Here is a 19,210-nt window from a genome sequence, read left to right on the forward strand (position 1 = left end):
CACCATTGGATGAGATGTTCGAGTGTCTCTTCGGAATACAATCGTAGAGCAGGCTGTTAGCAAATAGATAATGTTTGAAACTGTGCGCCACGATTGGTTCGTTTCCCACAAGGGGTAGCTGAATACCAGCTCTTTCTGTGCGGGTAAGAAAGCTTCCGGGAAAAGTGGACTCTTGCGTACGTGTCTTGGGAGAATAAGTCTTGATTCTTGGCGTCGATGTGCCTCATGAGCGGTCCAAACACATCAAATGCGCAGGCGAACTCCTTAGCCGCCTCATTACGAGCGAGCCAGCTGTGTCCAGTCATTCACTAAAGGCCCGGTGGGCGCACCCCATGGTTATGTTGCCAATGGCTCTTAATAGACAACTTTAAGCCGGTCCGTGGTTCCAGGACTCAGTAGCGCTGCGCTCGAATCAGTGAGAACAGCGCACTGAGGTGGCGACAGCCTCAAACCACACAGCCGATGGACTCCTAAGTTGAGGGGATTGAGCTGAACGAGGTGAATTGCCAGCGCCCGTTGTGGTGCCTCACTTGGACATCACCCAACGGTCCATGAGTACCACGAGGTGTTCGGAGGTCTCTTTTTGCTGTGCAGGTCTTGTATATCACATGACTTCAGAGCGCAGCGTCAAGAGTTTCCTATAAGCGGCCAACATACTGTGCCGCACCTCGGCCAGCGGCACACTTGCCGTTCTGCCGGATTGATGTAACCCTGGGCGGTTCCTTCAGTCAATCGCTCGGTGAAGAACGGTGGAGGCGTACTTTTCATAGCCAGAGAAAGTTTTCAGTGTGAAAAAATCGACGAGTTTACGGCGGTTACAGCGGACTTTGAAATTTTGACTGTCATTCATAAAAAAAGCATATTTTCTGTTCTATATCGCCCTCCAGGCGGAACGTGGCATAGGTTTTTACATATATGGAAAACTTCTTATCCTGGATAAATGAAAACAGTTATGAACTCGTCCTGGGCGGCGATATAAATATTAACATGTTGAACGAAACACAGATACGTACTGATTTCACTCGACTATTAGAAGCTAATGCATCTTTTAACACAATTACTGCTCTAACTCGCATTAGCAACGACTGTGAAAGTTTGATTGTTGTTTTTATTACAAACATTGAATCTCGAACTATTAACTCCGGAGTAATCAGCGCTCATATTAGTGATCACTTGCCATTATTTCTTCTTTTGGAATTGTATGTCTCGGCTAATGAACCGAAGCATTGTCCCCCAGTGACTATTCAAGGTATTAATCCGGCTACACATGAGGAGTTCCGCACAAAAATATCAAAAATAAATTGGCTTGAAGTGCACAATCAGTCTGACGTAGATGCCGCGTACGAATCATTTCTGCGTCTTTTCAAAAAGGCTTACTCGGAATCTTTTCATCCTAAAACACTGAAGCCTAGAAAAGCTAGAAAACCTTGGATAACCAATGCACTTCTGAAAATAATCAAACGAAAAGATGCTCTATTCAAACCTTTTTTAGACACAAAAGACACGTGCCATCTATCCGAATTTAAGAAATTTCGAAATAAGTAAGCTGCTACTCTCAGACAAGCCAAGAAAAATTACCTTCATAGGGTGTTTAATCCTGAAGCTATAAAGCGAACGGATATCACGTGGAGAAACCTTTGCACAGTGCTTAACATTGGACGTCAGCATTCAGAGGGCATACGAGAATTGATAATTAACGGGGAACGTTCATCAGGCGTGCATTTAGCAAACGCTTTTATTAATTATCTTGTGTCCCTTGTAAATAGTTTTCACGATCCACGCTCCGCAGAGTACCTCAATTCCAGAAATTGTGATAGTGATTTTTTACTTCCAACCAGCACCGAAGAAATTTATCTCACGTTCTCCGCTCTGCGAATTAGTAAAAGCTGCGATATTGATGACCTGCAAATGCGCCCCGCAAGACACGTTTTAAATCTGATATGCCCAGTTCTTGAGCATGTGTATAATTTGTGCTTTGTAAATGGTATATTTCCCAAGCCCATGCAGCTCGCAAAGGTTACAGTGCTCTTCAAAGCCGGTGATAAAAACAACCTGTCTAACTACAGACCAATATCCATTTTGCCTGTATTTTCAAAATGCCTAGAAAAACTAATAACACTGAGAATGGCCGCTTTCTGCGAGAAACACAGTATTATTACTGACTGCCAGTTCGGTTTCCGAAAGGGTCGCTCGACAGAGTTAGCTCTACTAACACAAAAGGAACTAATACTACAAGCATTTGAGCAAAATATAGTGACACTAGGCGTTTTCATCGATTTTTCAAAGGCCTTTGACACAATTAACCACACCACTCTGCTAACAAAACTTGAAATTTACGGTTTAGGGGCCCATTCCTTGGCTTAATCAAAAGCTATCTGCAGTTCAGGTGCCAGAGGATTTCAATAAATAACTGTATTTCCGATAGCTTACCCATTCATTCTGGTGTACCTCAAGGAAGCTTTCTTGGACCTTTGTTATTTAATATTTACGTTAACGACATAATGAATATTGACACCACTGTCCGATCCATCATATACGCTGATGACACTAGTCTGTTCTTTACATCTGGTTGTGCAAGGAACCTGTTGGCTCTTGCGAACGCTGCGTTAAGTGAACTTAATCGATGGATTTCATTGAATCACTGTCTATAAATAAAAACAAGACAAAGGCTGTACTTTTTCAACCTAAAAACAAAAATGTCCACATTGACGGCCATTTGCAAATGGGTTCCCCGATTATCAACTTTGTGCCATCCATTAAATGCCTCGGGGTCGTATTTCAAGAAAACTTACTTTGGAACCTTTATACAGACTCAGTTGCGAACAAAATTGCTCGTGTTGTGGGAATACTAACGAAACTTCGATTTTTTCTTCCCTTGAGAGTCAAAAAACTGCTTTTTAACTCTCTATTCCTGTCCCATCTGAATTACTGTCATTTAGTCTGGGGAAACACCACGATGTATAACATCACAAAACTTCTATTGTAGAAGAAAGCAGTGCGCGCTATCGCCAATTCTTCATATGACGCTCATACGCAGCCTCTTTTCAGTGCCCTTAATTTACAATCGGTCACCTCTATATATCATAGTATTTTACTCAAGCGTTTTACTACTGCGAAAAAACAGAACGCGAAATTTTTCGAGCATTTATCTCTATTCACAATGAATTCTAACATTTACAACACACGTCACAGAGAAACATGGTACGTTTCTAAAGCGCGCACTAACTACGGTCAAATGTTACGCCACGCACTGCCATCTTTGTTAAACTCATCAGAAACTCAATAGACACCTATTTCTCCTTTTAATGGGCTCATTGGGGTTCCCTTTTTTTCCCTGGTGTACACTGACGCCATGAATGCTTGACCAATTTTCTCTGCTTGTAACTAACTTATTTATAGATGTGAATTTCAAGACTATTATTTGCACCATTTTATACTATTCGCTTTCTGTAATATAATTCCTTGCAGCATTCTATCGTTGATTTTTTTACCCGTATGGATTTCAGTTATACAACGTTCAGTAATGCTTTTTTTTTCTCGTTTATCCAGTATTGTATGTTTGTGTTCTCTTTATTGTGCACAGTGCCATTTCTGTAGGGGGTACAGACCCCGTCAAGCCGAATTCATTTGGATTTTTGTCTGTACTCCCGTCATCTGTACATGTATAGATGCAAATAAAACTTTAATTGAATCTTTTACGTAGCGAGCATGCGCCCCACTCTTTAGGGTTCGCGCTGACGCAGTCGTTGCAGGAAAGCCTCGCATTCCAGTGCATGGTGTAGCCGGTCAAAGTGGGGCAGTGCTACCTCCCGTGAGACCTGCTCAAGGCTCATGCACCCGCCTCTTCGAAAGCGCCAATACAGACCAACGTGCTTGTCACGCCGCGGGAGATTCGAAACGCTTTTCTCGGCAACGTTCCCTCTGGCAACTCGATCACGCACGCATCGGCTCGAGAGGCAGACTATCGACGAAGATGGAAAGTTGAGCTACTTGATGCGCATGCATTCTCAAGATAAGTTGACAGTATAGCACCATGTGTGTGTGAATTTTATCTTTTTCTGTCCACACCTTCTCGTGGTTTCAGATATATAGATCACACAGATGAGTTACTCCCTGTGCCAATGTCGCGCAGTGTCAGTGGATTGCTAATTGCCATGCCCGCGGGGCTGTAATCTTGCGGACAGACAAGACAGTGAACAGCGCGCAACAAATCTTCTTTATTGCCCAGAGGATAGTGAGGCAGTAGTCTATATAACCTTCAAGTGCGTTAATGTCCACAGCTAAGGCAAGGTGCTCTATCTGCGTGCAGGCGGCGTAGGTATTGTTGAGACGCAGGATAGCCGACCGTGGCAGCGGCGTTTTGCGTGCCAAGCTCCTTCCCCACCGGTCGTAACCGGGCCTGCACATTTTCAGGAACCGACTGTACCGAGTTATGCACTACCGCGGCCTGAAAGGACCGAGGCAGCACAGAGCGAAGTTGCCTGCATATTGTGCGATATTCGTCCAAAGTCTTATGTTTGATTGGTGGTGAAATCATGCGCCGACTGCCGCTGCTGCTAGGCGCCAAAACCTGATTAAAGAGCCTGAGAAGCTGCTCGCGCTGGGAACTGTTGAGGTATTTTAGCATTTGGTGTGTTATTAAGGTGGACCGTTGGGCGTGCCTGCGCGACATGACTAGGTGACTGAAGCATAAAAAAGGCAGCACGTGGGACGAAAGAATAAAGAAACACCACATAATGATAGGCGATCGTGCTTGTATTGTATACCCTTCACCGTAATTTTTTTCTTGCGCGAGTAAGCTACAGTGTTACGTTATAGGTTTCTTTCCCCGCCAAGTAATGCTGCCTGCACGCTGTTTAAGCGGCTTCGATGCTGCACGAGTGTGTAACCATTCAGCAGTATGTCTCGCCTGCTTTGGAAGTACCGTTGATGATAAATTGTCAAGATAAAGCATCGGCAAACTCTTTCAAAATGATGCGTCTTTGTCAAGGATTTCAAGCTGTCAAGGAAATTAAGAGCACTTCAACCGCCTTACTGTTCTTGCTTTACCTCTCTCTGTTTCTCCTGTTTGGAAGAGCGGTTGTCATTCGATTTGTGTTGTACTCAACAGTTTATCCCCTGAAATATGAAATAGTAGCCAAAGCACAACAATAGACAAACATGGGATGCCTTAAACTACAAAGTCAGGTTATTTGTTGAAGGAAAAGAATAAACTAGGGCAGTAAACGAACGAGGAAATATCAGCGAAAGCGAACGAGGTACACCCGGCCATTAGTTTAACAGTGCCGCGCCACCATCGACCTGCCGATTTCTGTGCGACTATGATAAATCACTATGCATCACGTAGTGCTAAAGAAATATGCTATCACCATTCTTGATCACGCCTCGTTGTCCAACTAAAACACTCTAACGCTGTGCATTACACGTCGTCGTTTTCATGCCAAGCTTGGCGAGATTATAGTTGTGGCTATTGCTGGCAACCCAGTGCTAGATAATGTTCCTTTAATGTTATGGGCGCATGGCAGCCACGCAGGCATCTCCTGTTCCATTAAAGTCCTTCTCCTCCTACTACCGAACTTACATCGTCGTTTGACGAGCCGACGTACCAGCAAAGCAAACCCATGAGCCAACCATGCTAATTACATGCTTTCCCATGTCTACTCGGTTTATGTACGTTGGAACCCTGCCACCTTTTGCTTTATCGCTCGGCGTAAGGAAAATGAGATTGCTCAACGTCTACGTTGCCGCCGTTCCTAAAAATTGGGAAACAAAAGAAACTTTTCGCGGTAAACTGGCGAAGAGAGTTCAGATTTTTACTGAGCCCATTGCAACACTTAATCAGTGGATGTGGCGTTTTCACTGAACTTCATGCGCACTGCATGGAAAAAAAGACACACCCGATTTAGGGTCACTCTTTGTGGCTTTTAAAACTGTTGTAGCACCGTCTTCGTCGCGGTTGGGAACTCGCCATTGGCCCCATAACCACCAGGCTTTCTTACAAAGCTAAGTAGCAAATCTGGCTTAATGAGTAACTAGTTTGCGGCGATCGCGTGGTCGCAGATGGCAAAATGCAGGGTTAATTTTAGATACTTGCAATGGGCGTGGTCAGGCTAATGATGATTACCGCGGCGTTTTTTGAAACACATGGTAAAGAGTCTGGAGTGTTTGCTGAGTAGAATTGTGTCTGAATGCTATGCTATACCCCACGGATTTAAATCATGGCCTTTTCGGTTGAATACTGATGCGGGCGAAATTTAAAAACGTCCGTGTGCTGTAGTATCGAGCTGCGGAAGTATCGAGCAGCAGGTTTCCTACAGCTCACATAGAACTTGTGAACGTTAAATGCTGTGAACAGCATGTTGTCAGAGGGAAATAATTGGGCAGTATAGGGGGCTGTTAGGAAGCATAGGCCTTGCACAGATTAGTGCGTGTTCTGAAGAAGAAACATTCATTCAAACCAAATATGCGCATACGAGGTCCATTATATAAGCGTACCCTGTTCGCCGGGAAACAACTATGGATAAGCATCAACGACAAACCATGCTTTCTTTTATTCCGTCATACTCAGTTCTTCGGGCTCTTTCCGCGTCTTTTTTGTGGCTCTAGCATAATAGGCTTTATGCCAAATCAGTTTTTTCTTATTTATAATTTATAGCTTTACAGAACTGGAACGGATGAAATCAAGAAAACCGGCGACGAATAACAGTTACAATTACAAGCGAAGCAATAAAGAATTTACAAAGCACTTCAAGGCACACGGGTACTGCAGGAGATGTGTCTGCAACTATGCTACGAATTCTGCAGCGATCACCATGAAAAATTAGCCAACTAGCTCAGTTAACAACCCCGTTAATGTGTCCCGGTAGCGTAGAAATTGAAGCTTATCCTATTCTTTTTTTGGCCTTGAAAATACGGCTCGAAACCTTCTTTCTACATGCTGCCTGTAGTTCATACGCCCATAGCATTAATAGCACATTATCGAGCACTGGGCTGCCAGCAATAGCAACGAATGTAATCTCGCGAAGCTTGGCGGTAAGCGAGGTATGAGTGTTGGCTATGCTTTGCGATTGGATCTTTCCTGGCTATTAAATGCCGAGATTCAACGTCGTTTCCTGCTTTGAAGAGGTGTTAACCTTGCTGTATGATTGTTTTTTTCCTGCTCTTCCGAAATTACCATTCCCAGTTCGGCGTAGAAGCCTTAGAAGAAGAGTTGCGCCAGGTGGAAAAATATTTGGCCTCAGTTATCGTTTCCGAAGAAGGCGGTTCGCTGAAAGTTGACAGTGATATCTTGGTTTTCATTGTTACGTAGTAAGAAATGCGCTTGTTTTTAGTCTCCACAGAATGACAAGTGCCCGTGAGACCGCACAAAGTTTTACCATGCATACTTTTTAGGTGCACCTGACTTCTTGTGAATAAATGCTTTACTCTGCGTTTTCTATAATGGCATATAATAAAATCTGATATATTTATCAATACGCGCATATACAAGTTAGCAGAAAATAACTAAGCTCGTGGTCAAAAAAAGCCAACAGGAATGTAATGTTCGGTTTTATTTTACTGGACAAATGAAACTTCTCCGCAAAAGAAAGACCCAAATGGTAACGAGTTTTGGACAGATGGGGTAAATGAAGGGGAAAAAATTATAGAGCACTGCAGTCTACTGCATTGGAGAAGTTCGAAAGCATTTGGGTTTTACGTCAGCTACTTTTTTGCAAGTCATCGTTGTCACCTGACATCTATCACGTGACCCTTATATGACGTCAGCAGCTTTTTTTGCAAGCCATCGTGGTCTGACATCAGTCTACATCTCTAACACACACCCAACACTTTCATTTCGTGTCCATTTTAATACGGTCGAACCGACGACCCTCCGTTGCCTACACGTTGCGTGGTCGCCTGGCACACAGAAGGCCTGAGGTAGAACCGCAGTGCCGGAGAACTTTTTTCCAGTGGTCATTTTCATGCGGACACGCTGTGTCGACACGCTCTGCTCACAGATCCTGTACCCGCCACTCATCAGACTGGAAATGCCTGCGCAATAATAGAAAAGGAGCCATAAATGCAGTATCTATGCTCAAGCGGCGTGCTTGTTCCCTTTCAGCGCAATATTCTTCTAAAGGGCCGGAAAAAGATAACGAGAGATCGGTTTGTTAGAAGTGAACAGCGCGAAATGAAGGCCTTGCCAGCGACTAAACGACACTCCGTTTATATCAGTTGCAGCAATGCCTCACTGAAACGGGAAGTCGCGGAAATTATTGAAGTGACTGGCACGAAATTTTGGCAGAGTATAACCGCGGCGGCTACACGACAAATCTACGAGTTATTTGTACATGGAAAAATAAATAGAAATGAAAGTAATTCCTAGTACTTCGAGCATTTCCTGTAACGATGGCTTCTTGTTTACGCCTGATATACACATATATGCTGGGCTTAGCGCGTAACCGCGAACGCGCTAAGAAATAGGTCTTCATACATACGTTCTTTTGGAGGGAAGAATATCGGAAGCCTACCTTTTTGTAGAATGGCTTGAAAATAAGGTACCGACGTAATAATTTGTTGCTGATCAAAGAGTCAAACAATGTACTGGACGGAGGAGATTATGCTGCGCTGAAAGTTGGGGCTGCATGCTGCTAAGAAGTCAGCGCGAAAACTTGACGATGCACAAAAGAATGACTGAGAAGACTCTATTGGGTGTACTTTGTGTCCTTTCTTCTGTCTCTCGCCTACATTTCGAGGTGATTGGATAAAAGGCACCACTAGTTTAAACAAAAAGGCTCTCACTGGCAACAGCACAAACTAAAAGGGTTCGTCGTTGCAGCTGAACAAATAAATATGTATAGGTTTGGTTTGGTTTAGGGGGGTTCAACGTCCCAAAGCAACTCGGGCTGTGAGGAACGCCGTCGTGAAGGGCTCCGGAAATTTCGACCACCTGGGGTTCTTTAACGCGCGCTGACATCGCACAGTACACGGGCCTCTAGAATTTCGCCTCCATCGAAATTCGACCGCCGCGGCCGGGATCGAACCGGCGTCTTCTGGGTCAGCAGCCGAACGCCATAACCACTGCGGTGGGGTGAAACGGGTTGATATGACGTGGTCGTTAAGTTGATATGGTCCTATGGCAGTGAAATTCTTTATTGCGTTCAGTATTCTTTCGAATACATTTGTGCCTTTCGCTTCGGTGCTTTTTTCTGGAAGTCCACTGCAGCAGCAGAATTTGTTCTTGTGTGTTTTGTATAGGCTGAACTGGAAGTTTGAGTAAGGAATTCACGAGCAGCTTCAATACACCTAAATAATTTAAACCCTGATGATTTACGTTAATCTATCAGTAATTTGTTTTCAAAATTTTTTTGCCACTTAATAAGGAAGGCGTTGTTGGGTCAAATCTGAAGATTAGGCCACTCGAGGAGATGGGACGTTCTGGTGAAGGTTAGTGTGCCCATCTTTTAGAAGCCAATCAGAAGGATTCCTCCGACGTACCTACAGTATGCGGTTAGCCTGTATATCACACATGCATGCACCAACTACGCCATATCAGGTTAAAAGAAAACACTTAGCTAAATGCTCGGTGCTACGTCTGCGTTTGCGTTCAGGTAAAAAAAATGAGTTCATAGACAACTCGTTTTGCAGTGAGCTGCTACTTCTCGTGAAATGAGAGCAGAGGGTTGTAAACATGGTATCTGATCAAATGTGTGCTACTGCTACGTCTTTATCCAAGAGCCCTAAAGAGTCTCAATGGCCCTTTTCGATGCTATCATCTTATGCCGAAATGTTTCTAGCCACAGCAATGTAGTCACAGTGATATAATAATTTAGAGTTGTGTCAGGCTCTTGCTTATTAAATCGAAGCAATAGCACACGAAGGCGGGGCCTAGGGTGCAGAAGAGGGGTTGATTCAAAGGTCAGAGTGGAAAATATGTAGTTAATGATAATTCAGCACAACGGCGAGAATAGTCTGTGCCCATCTACGGACTTCTGGGAGGGCGCAAGTTTTTGCTTAACTAGCGTTCAGCAGAAGAACGCCTATTGACTAGGTAAATGACCACTTAAGCAGAAGATCTCTTGCCCAAATGAAGGCAGCGGCGTATCTTTACCAAGGGAGCGTAACAGCTCAACTACACGCCTCTGAAGGGATTGATAACATGGCTAAGAAAAGTTTAAAGCGCTGACTTGAACAAATTAGAAAATTTACTTCAGTAACACAGCATAATGGAAGATCAGCACCTAAAAAATATGCGTCTTTAGATGAAAGAATGAATCATGTCAATAAATTACATATATTATGTAATGTGCAGTAAATGCTACATGCGAAATACGAATGTTAAAGCTGCGCTCGGCAGGTGCTTATTGAGGATTTTCTTGGGCCGTAACTTTCACTCATTTATGAGTGGTGTCAGGCAAATACTCCGCAACCGACAAACTGTTGCTTATTTGAGATTGTTGGATGCAGCAAAACAATATTTTATTGAAATGTTGCAGAATTACTGCCTCTCTCGGTATGAACTGATGCTACGTCTTGCTCCGTATAAAAATGAACTGGCCTGTCACCGCAAGAAAAATGTCATTCCATTGCAGGAAGCGTAGATTTGAATTCGAAGCTAAGTGGATAGCTTTCCACCAGAGTCAGAATGGCAGGGCTTCTCTGAAGTGAGGTGTTATACTGAGGGCGATAGTACAACATTTTGACAGCTATTGCCCAGCTGTGCCACGAATATTCTATGCTTGATGTGCCACGAATATTCTATTACGCCCACCTGTAACGTCGGCTGAATATGGTTATGCGTGTAGTGCGGGAAGCAACTTTTTGGAGCATGTCAGTCTCAGCGTACTGAGCTTTGCTGATCTTATGGTCGTTTTTCCTGTAAGGCAACTCTGCAGTGACTAGCAAGCATTCAGTGGTTCTATTTGTGCGAGAAGCTAGGCGCTGTTGAGGAGACTGATTGCACCCAGGAAAAAAATCTTCGGTTCCGGCATGCACAGTGTGCATTGTCAAAGCTTTGCCTAAAGCGTCTCAAGACACGGTACCCATGACACGTCCATGACACTACCGCTAAACCAGTTTTCAATTGATAACGGCGTGCAGACATTTTAGAATCACAGAGCTCAATTCTCATAATTTCCTGTCAGCCGTTTGTTCATATCTTGAACGTTGAGAGTTAGGACCTCCAAGATGCAATATAACCAAACGGATGGCTTGCAGCATTGCCTCCTACTTTGCATGTTTTCTGTAGTTATCGCAATTTCATTAAATTAGCAGTGAGAATATTCGCTTCGTTTTTTTATATTACATATAGCTAAAAAGTTTGGGCGACACTAAAGCGCCACCTTCGAGCAGGCAGTAGACATGGACACTGTTTCTTTGTTCACAATCCCAGCCATTACGTGAAAGATCAAAGGATATTAATATAAAGCCTCGCTTTAACTACGCCCGGTGTTGACAAATTATACCCACTATTGAGCAGTTTGACATTGACTCTGGCGCTCAAATGAATAGCTCTAAAAGTTCGGGCCTGTTCTTCGGTTCATGTTCATGGGTATCAATGTCTACTCATTATGACACCCCTCCCCCTCCCGTCCTTCATGCATAAAGTTGGAATTAGTGGAGGGAGTGGGTCCCAGCCCTTCAGAGCTATGCACAGACCTTTGTTCCGCAGCGCCGATCAATTTTTGGCTGAGCGCAGGCCTGCAACATTTTTCTTGCCATAAAAATTTACTACGTTTTGCAGGTACTCAATTGCACGAGAGACTGCATCAAAAGCTAGCACCGAACATTTGCGACGTTAATATGGTCCTCCAGTTTTGAGCCGATGCGGCGCGACAACCTATTCATATCTGCTTCTGCTGGTGAATAGGTTTCACACATCCCTATCTGAGACAGTTAGTTGCACGTTTTTTTGTTTTTCCCTGACATCTCTCATCCAATTATCACAGCATCCCTGGAAGCTAACTTTGTGAACCTCCTTCAGAACTTAGTGGCCTCTTCTAGATTTATTGAGCGGGTGTTATTATTTGGTTTTACGAAGGACATTTATAACTTAGTGCGTTTTCTGGCAGTTCGCTTTTCTCATGAGTACTCGTTCTGTGCTTCACGTTACGAAATTTATACAAAGGAATGATATCTATGCTCTTTCCGCTTCCATTTTACTGCTCTCTCTAATGTAATTGTATTGGTCATGATGTGCTGAGACGAGCACGTGAAATGCCTAATTCGCCGTGTACTAAACGTTTTTCTTTAAATTTCACGCCGAAGTTCTAACTTTTAAAATCTGGCTTCACAAAAAAAAAATTGTTTTCGTTTCTTCTGGTAATCGTCGCCTATGTGATGCATCTGAAACCATCGAACACTACTTTATTGACCTCAAAGACGCGGTATTATTTTGGAACATTCTGCAAAGGACACTGAAGAAAGAATTTGTTTTGAATTCTCACAGTGTGCGTTACCTAACGGCCACCCAACATGACCACGAATCCGTTGCCATTATTTTCCTGCTCGGACAGCACAGCCTGTGGAAATCGCGCATGTTGGACCAGAATGCTCAGATTGTCGCTTCCCCCAGCAAACATTTCGGCCAGATGAAAGATACTTACGAATACAGTGACTATCAACTGGACCGGCTCCCGTTATTGATGTCTTGTCTTTTCTTTCCACCGTTTCTCTTAAGTTGTGTTAAGACGCGTGCTTTAGTTGTGTTGTGCAGTGTTTCCATATAACTTGCTCGGATACTGGTTGATTACTTTGTAAATAATGTATATACTGGTCTTTCCTGCATATAAAGACGTGTAATAAATACCATGCTGATAAAAAAGTGTTTGTTTGGCCTAGGCTTAGCGTGTCTGAATTGCAACCCTAAGGTGAAGGCATCAAATATTCGCCACTAATTGCCCCAATTTTTATTCTGAGTGCAGTTTATTTACATTTTGCACTTCCTTGTCCTATTGACATTTGAGTTGCGTGGCGACCTTCTGCTGACGAGGTTTGTTATGTTTGTTATGTTATGTTTGTTTTAACCACTTCTGAAATCCACCACCCCCCGTGTGATGTAGCAGCCTTTCCGACGAATCGGGATGTTTCGCTCACAACGCCGACTAGACCAGCGCACGCGCTGGATTGTCTGGGGAACAGGACCCTTAGCCCTATCTCGTTAAAAAATGCATAGGCAATGCACAGCGCTGGCCTTGAGCATAGCCATGGAGTGACAGCTGTTCGCGGCATGCATTTGGGGCGGAACCTTACCGCGTATATTGCGCGTCTCACCCTGAAGGAATGTATCGCGCATTTTAGCACTACCATTGCAAATAATCCGAAACACGTCAGCTGTGTAAACAATATAGCATTAGGACAGCTCAAAAGAGCCAGATATTGGCTTAGACGGCAGTTCAATTGGATCCCGCGGTGTAATTGAAAACATTATATTCACGACGGCGGCAGGAGCGTTTCTGTTTAACTCTCAAGAATAACTTTTACTTCGGTTCGTAGATGTGTTTCGGAAAGAGAAAATGAAGAAAAGCCTCTACACTACAATCCCCACACATATATAGGATATGTTGCCGTATTTTTTAAACGCCCACGATTGATGGTTGTAGTAATCCATGCGCTACGGAAGCAGTGAAATAAAATAAATCCACTCTTACAGTTACATTTGTAGAAGCACCGCAGACGTACAGACCGATGTTCCAAACTGAGAGATGAAATGTGTGCAAGGCGCGAATGAAGATTAAACTTGTCCCAGAAAGCATATTACGATCTATAATAACACCTCGCTGAAGAGCCTAGGAGCATTTCCTGGTGTTTTTTTTAAACATATCTCGTAAGATTAAAAAAAGAAACACCGGCGAGCTTAACTGCTGCATTTGCTAGCGCACTGCACTAGCGTAGCGGGGAGCGGCTCAGATGAAGTTTGCGAGGATTAGGTGGCTGCAGCTGGCACAGGAGAAAGTTAATTGAAGTGGCACGGAAGAGCCATTTGTCCTGCCGTGAACGTAGTAAGGCTGACGATGATGATGATGATGATGAAGAACGAACATGAATGCTTAATCTCTACTTGCTGATGATTTATCGACATGTTTCGCATGGCTATTCGCAGACGAGCTCACACGTCATATTGAAACAATATTCTATAAAACGCATTGTATATTACTCACCTTAATATGGCCAAAAAATCGAATAGTTTGCAGTTTTACGAGTTAGCATATAAACCCCAATTTACATTTTTCATGTCCTTTCTTTAGGTATGCATTAATGCAGATAGCGTTAAGAGGAACAGGTATTTCGCCAAAACCGCTGGCAGGTAAAAAAACTTACAAAATGTTTGATACCTAAGATTCATGTCGTGCCTCGTGTTTTTAAATACCAACTCTAGGGGTACATATAGCGGAAAAATGTATCCGCACGCAGTTTTATCCCGAAATAGGCGATTGTGAGATTATGCGTAGCAACTTGGTATTAAGGCCATAAAGGTGCATCAAAGAATCAGACCTCTTTCATATTTTACCGAGACAACCTCAGAGCAGTGGAAGTATATCATGGTGCCATGCACTTTAACTTGGAAGTGCGAAGTCTGAATTCTTGCGCCAGAAAATGAAAGAAGTTGAGCCAACATTGCATGGAAAGTGCCTACACAAATATAATGCAAAAATTTGAGCAGAAAATTTCCTCGGTTAGCACAGCGAACAAAGGTAAGGTACTACTGTGTTATATTGATGACTGTATGATCATAATGGGGGCAAGAAAGAGGCGTTATTGTGCCTAAAAAAAGTGTTGATACAGGAAAGTATGCCGCGGTCGTTGAAGTTCTAGCGACTTTTGATTGGTTCAGATAGGGTATCGAGGGGAACGTCGTGGTTCGTAATATGAAATGAATGTGTGATATATTAGTAGCTTAGAGATTGGGTAATATATATTTTGCTGAGGTTTGGAATATTATCTGCGTACAGTTAATAATAACTTCATAAGTATGAGTAAAAAGTACATATTTTTACTTGTTTACACAGTTTTGCTTTGTAAGAAGAATGTCCACGAGGCTTTTCTACCAGCAGTGTGTAAGCGAGAACCGAATTGGTTGTGTTTAATTAAAGGAGTGCCCGTTTTTGTTGCTGCCTTATGACGTTTAATAAGGTTCAGGGAGTTGGTAATTCATTCTTCACACAAAGAGCACAGAAAACAAAGAAGACGGGAATGACACAGATAAGCGCTTGTAAATCTTTTCTCGTCTTCGTCTTCGTCATACTTCGTCATTTTTTGCGCGCTATGTGTCAAGAACTTATGAAGTTCACATCAGGTTTCATAGCGCAAAAAAGAAAGGAACAAGACGCAAGCGCTAAACTTCCACTATGCGCTCCATTTAGCGCTCACAGGGCTGATAAAGGTACACACCATGTGCGAGACGGAAAATACATGAAATGTTATCACGCTGAGAGTGTGAAATTTTAGATCAGAAAGTTCAAAATCAAAAACAACCAAACCAATGCAACAAAAAAACCCCTAAAAACTCGTATGCATGTTTCACAAGTTCGCACAGTGCCGTGGATCCAAAATTTTTATATGCGGATATGTGTTCTATATGATCAGTTAAATTTAAATGCGAGTTTTAATAGTACCAAAGTAATTGTATTTAAAAACTTCCAAAGCACTGCTCTCGTTCATGCGATAGGTAAAGAAAATCGGTTTTCTTAATAAAATGCTAACCGGCTATAAGGAGTTTCTTTGCATGCACTTAATTTATGCTACTGCAATTTCGCTGCTTTCAAGCTTTCACTCACAGCTTGTCGCTTCTGGCTTCATAAAATGTTCGTGAGCACATTGGAGTGCACAGAATACCCGTACTGCTTTTGAAATTTAGTTGGTCTCACCTGTGTGGTTACAAAAATCTTGGCGGGCATTTAGACTCATCTTATAGCATGACGCGATAGCGTTAAAGGGCTCCTACGGTCGCTTGGGGTGCCCCTGGCCCATGCTTTCGCAGACATCAACACGTTTGCATTCATGACATGCTGCTTTCCTACCCATCATCATCCATATTATTTGGTTACACTAATTACAGTAGTCAATACAAACTGTTCCTGTAATGTAAACCGCCTAGGTGTTCGTACAAGGGCTCCATTTACAACTCTGAAAGAACGTTCGCCAGTGCTGTAGAGGTAGCGTGTCTGGCTCCTGGCCCAAAAGGACAGTGATTTGGCTTCGGTTCACCACCTTTTTCTGCTAAACTAAACTGCTTTTCTACGTCACTACCCTCTTGACCATTCAAGGTTTCCAGTAAGAGAGACGCCAACGGCATATTTTCTCTCGAACGGGGCCTTTAATGCTATCGATTGAATATTGTGAGCTAGTATTCAATGCTCAATACACCTTGTCGCTTAGCGTGCGCCAAATACGATTCATGGCGAACAATGGTGATGATGAAGATTGTGTTACGGTAAAGGGGTAGAGTTTGGCTCCTTGCTTATCATGTGGGGTTCATCATCGTACTTCTGGAAGTTATTTTACGCAAATTTCGGCCGCCCCTGATTTTGGGTAGAGATAATGCCGGAGTACCATGTGTATTTCACTCTGGAATATTTTCGCGTGCCGTGATTATATTATTAAGCTTGTGAACGTCGTAGACACGACAGCGCAGCGTAAGTCAGGCTGCACAATTCTATGCAGAAACTCATAACAAGACAGATTTCGCGAGTCTTCTTGGAAGAGAAACCTACCCTGGTAAAACTACATCTAACGAGGAGCGACGAGGCTGAAACTGCGGCCTATAGTACAGAGGCTTTAGAAAACTGGCAATAAAGCGATGGTTTTCTCTGGATTTTGGACTACACTGTATACTTTAATAACCTGTAGCTCTGGTGGAATCAAGATGGAATTGTGTTAGCTCGAACTTTGCATTCAAAATATAGGCATTCCACAGGCGCTCTCCAACAAGTAGCTCTCACCTACCTGCAAAACGCGAACAGGAAGTGAACGTCCGTTAGAAACGAGCCCACGAATAAGTTGCTGTCGTCTTGCACAATACCCTTTTGCAGGCCTGTTAAGATAACTCTACAACTATATATCTTATTTTTGTGTTAACTGAAAGCTTGAGCTATTTCTAATTATAAACACACAGTATTAGGCGCTTTCGCGGAAGGGGCAGTTGGGATCATGTGCTGCAGATGTTCTTGCTGTCGCATGAACTCCTAACTCTCGGGATCACCGACATTAATTTGCCATCATAGAGATGACGCACAAATAGAGTTTGGGTAACCAGTTTGAACCAACCGAGTCAAAGATCCAAACGGTGGTTGAGGATTCGGATATTTCACGTCCTTCGCAGCCATGGGCATATGACACAGACGTATCATGAAGTAAGCGGTTGAACAGCCTGATGCCGCGGTTAGTGGGGTCTGTTGGTAACCAGTTTGCCCAGACGAGAGGCTCCTGTAACGAATAGCGTCAGGTGTATCAGATGATCCTGGTCAAAAATAATTGCTTCAAAAGCTCTCACGCAGTATTTGATTCCATTGAAGGGCGACATATGCGCTGATATTTTGCTAACGCACACAGCTTTCTTGAAGTTGGAAGCTATGACGTAGACACCTCTCTATTTGCACAAGAGAAGCAAATTAGGCCCACTGAGGAAAGTCGATAATTAAAACAGCGTGAAGGAAATGACACAAAGAAGCAGACCTTACAAGAGCAGGGCTTGTCGTGCCTGCATCTCTTTTCTATCATTCGAGTTGTTTTAAGTGTGAGTGTTTTGTTGCCTTATGTGCTAGGCTTTCTGATAATTTGATTGATAAATATTGATTCCTCTTCGTATATAACACATTTACATGATAGACTTCTGAGCACTGTAAGGAGGGAAAGACATTAAAATTAGGACAACTCAGTTTTGTCTTGTAAAGTACCGAGCAAGCTCCCACCTAAAATTTGAAGATATTTGCGAAATATGAGGAGATGGGCGCTTGTTAAAGGTCTAGGCGTGAAAATCCAGAACAGGGACATGGTAGAATGAGCCTTTGGCCTGAAGAACGATCATTAAATTGAAGATGCAAGCTAACGGGGCAGGGGGAGGGCTTGGCATTATTTGCAGTATTTTGAACAATTTATTTGATATGAAAAACCGGGTGATTAAAACACAGCTAATCTTCGTCACTGAATCCGCCGAACAACTGTTCCGACTCCAAACAAAACATCAGTTCCAAACACTCGTCTGTAAAGGCGCCGTGATCCTCGGGCACAGGTGGCCATCCCATTCTTGCTGGGCGTCGATGGAGTGCTCCGTCCTCGCTGCCGTCCAAGCAAGTGGTAATGCCGTAGCCCTAGAAGGATTCCCGTATCACACCTTCCGATACTGCTACCTACGCTTTATGGAAACGAAGTTCAGGAAATCTTGCTGCGACAGCTTCCGTCGGGTCCCCTTGCTGGCATTCGTGGGAAACTGCTTGACCTTGAGGATCGGTGTCTCGTCTCAATAATGGGCGCTTGATGTCATTGGTTGCCTCATAAAGCTGTGAGCGCTAAATAAAAAACGGCCGTGGCTTAGCTTGGTTAAGCCTGGTGATTGCGAAGCTTCTCGTTCTTCTTCCGTCTCCGTAGCTCGCTGATGCTTCCTCTTTGCATTCTGCCGAGCTGCCTTGTTCGTAGGCACCATCGTAACATCTGGCTGTATGACTGCCTTGGCGAGAGGAGCGGAGCTGTTTTATACAGCTGGTGTGACGTCACTCTGACCGTAGCGCCCCTGGTGAGAGGAGCGGGACTTAGGCCGCCGTTGGTGGCTACCGCCTCGCCTCGCGACGGCGTGAGATGGGGCCCCGTTTTTACACAGCTGGTGTGACGTCACACCGACCGTAGCGCCCCTGGTGAGAGGAGTGGGAGTTAGGCCGCCGTTGGTGGCTACCGTCTCGTCTCGCGACGGCGTGAGATGAGCCCCGTTTTTACACAGCTGGTGTGACGTCACTCTAGGTCACGTGGTGTGACGTCACGCAGCGAGGTCACGCTAAAGGTCAATGGTGCCTACCACCGCCTCGCCACGGAACGGGCTGAAGTGCGACCTAAAGTAGTATTGCTTCGCAATAAAAACCGCTTTCTGGACGTTTAGCGTCCGTGTTGTGCCCCTTCCTTGTTGTGCGCCATGAAACCTGATGCTTGATGGGCCCTTAGCGTGTTTATGAGCTTCAGCGAGATATGATAAATAACAGCAAGGACGCTTGCTCGGTTTTTTAGGAATAATTCAAATCCCCAA

This window comes from Amblyomma americanum, chromosome 9 (assembly GCF_052857255.1).
Source record: "Amblyomma americanum isolate KBUSLIRL-KWMA chromosome 9, ASM5285725v1, whole genome shotgun sequence".
Lineage (NCBI taxonomy): Eukaryota > Metazoa > Arthropoda > Arachnida > Ixodida > Ixodidae > Amblyomma > Amblyomma americanum.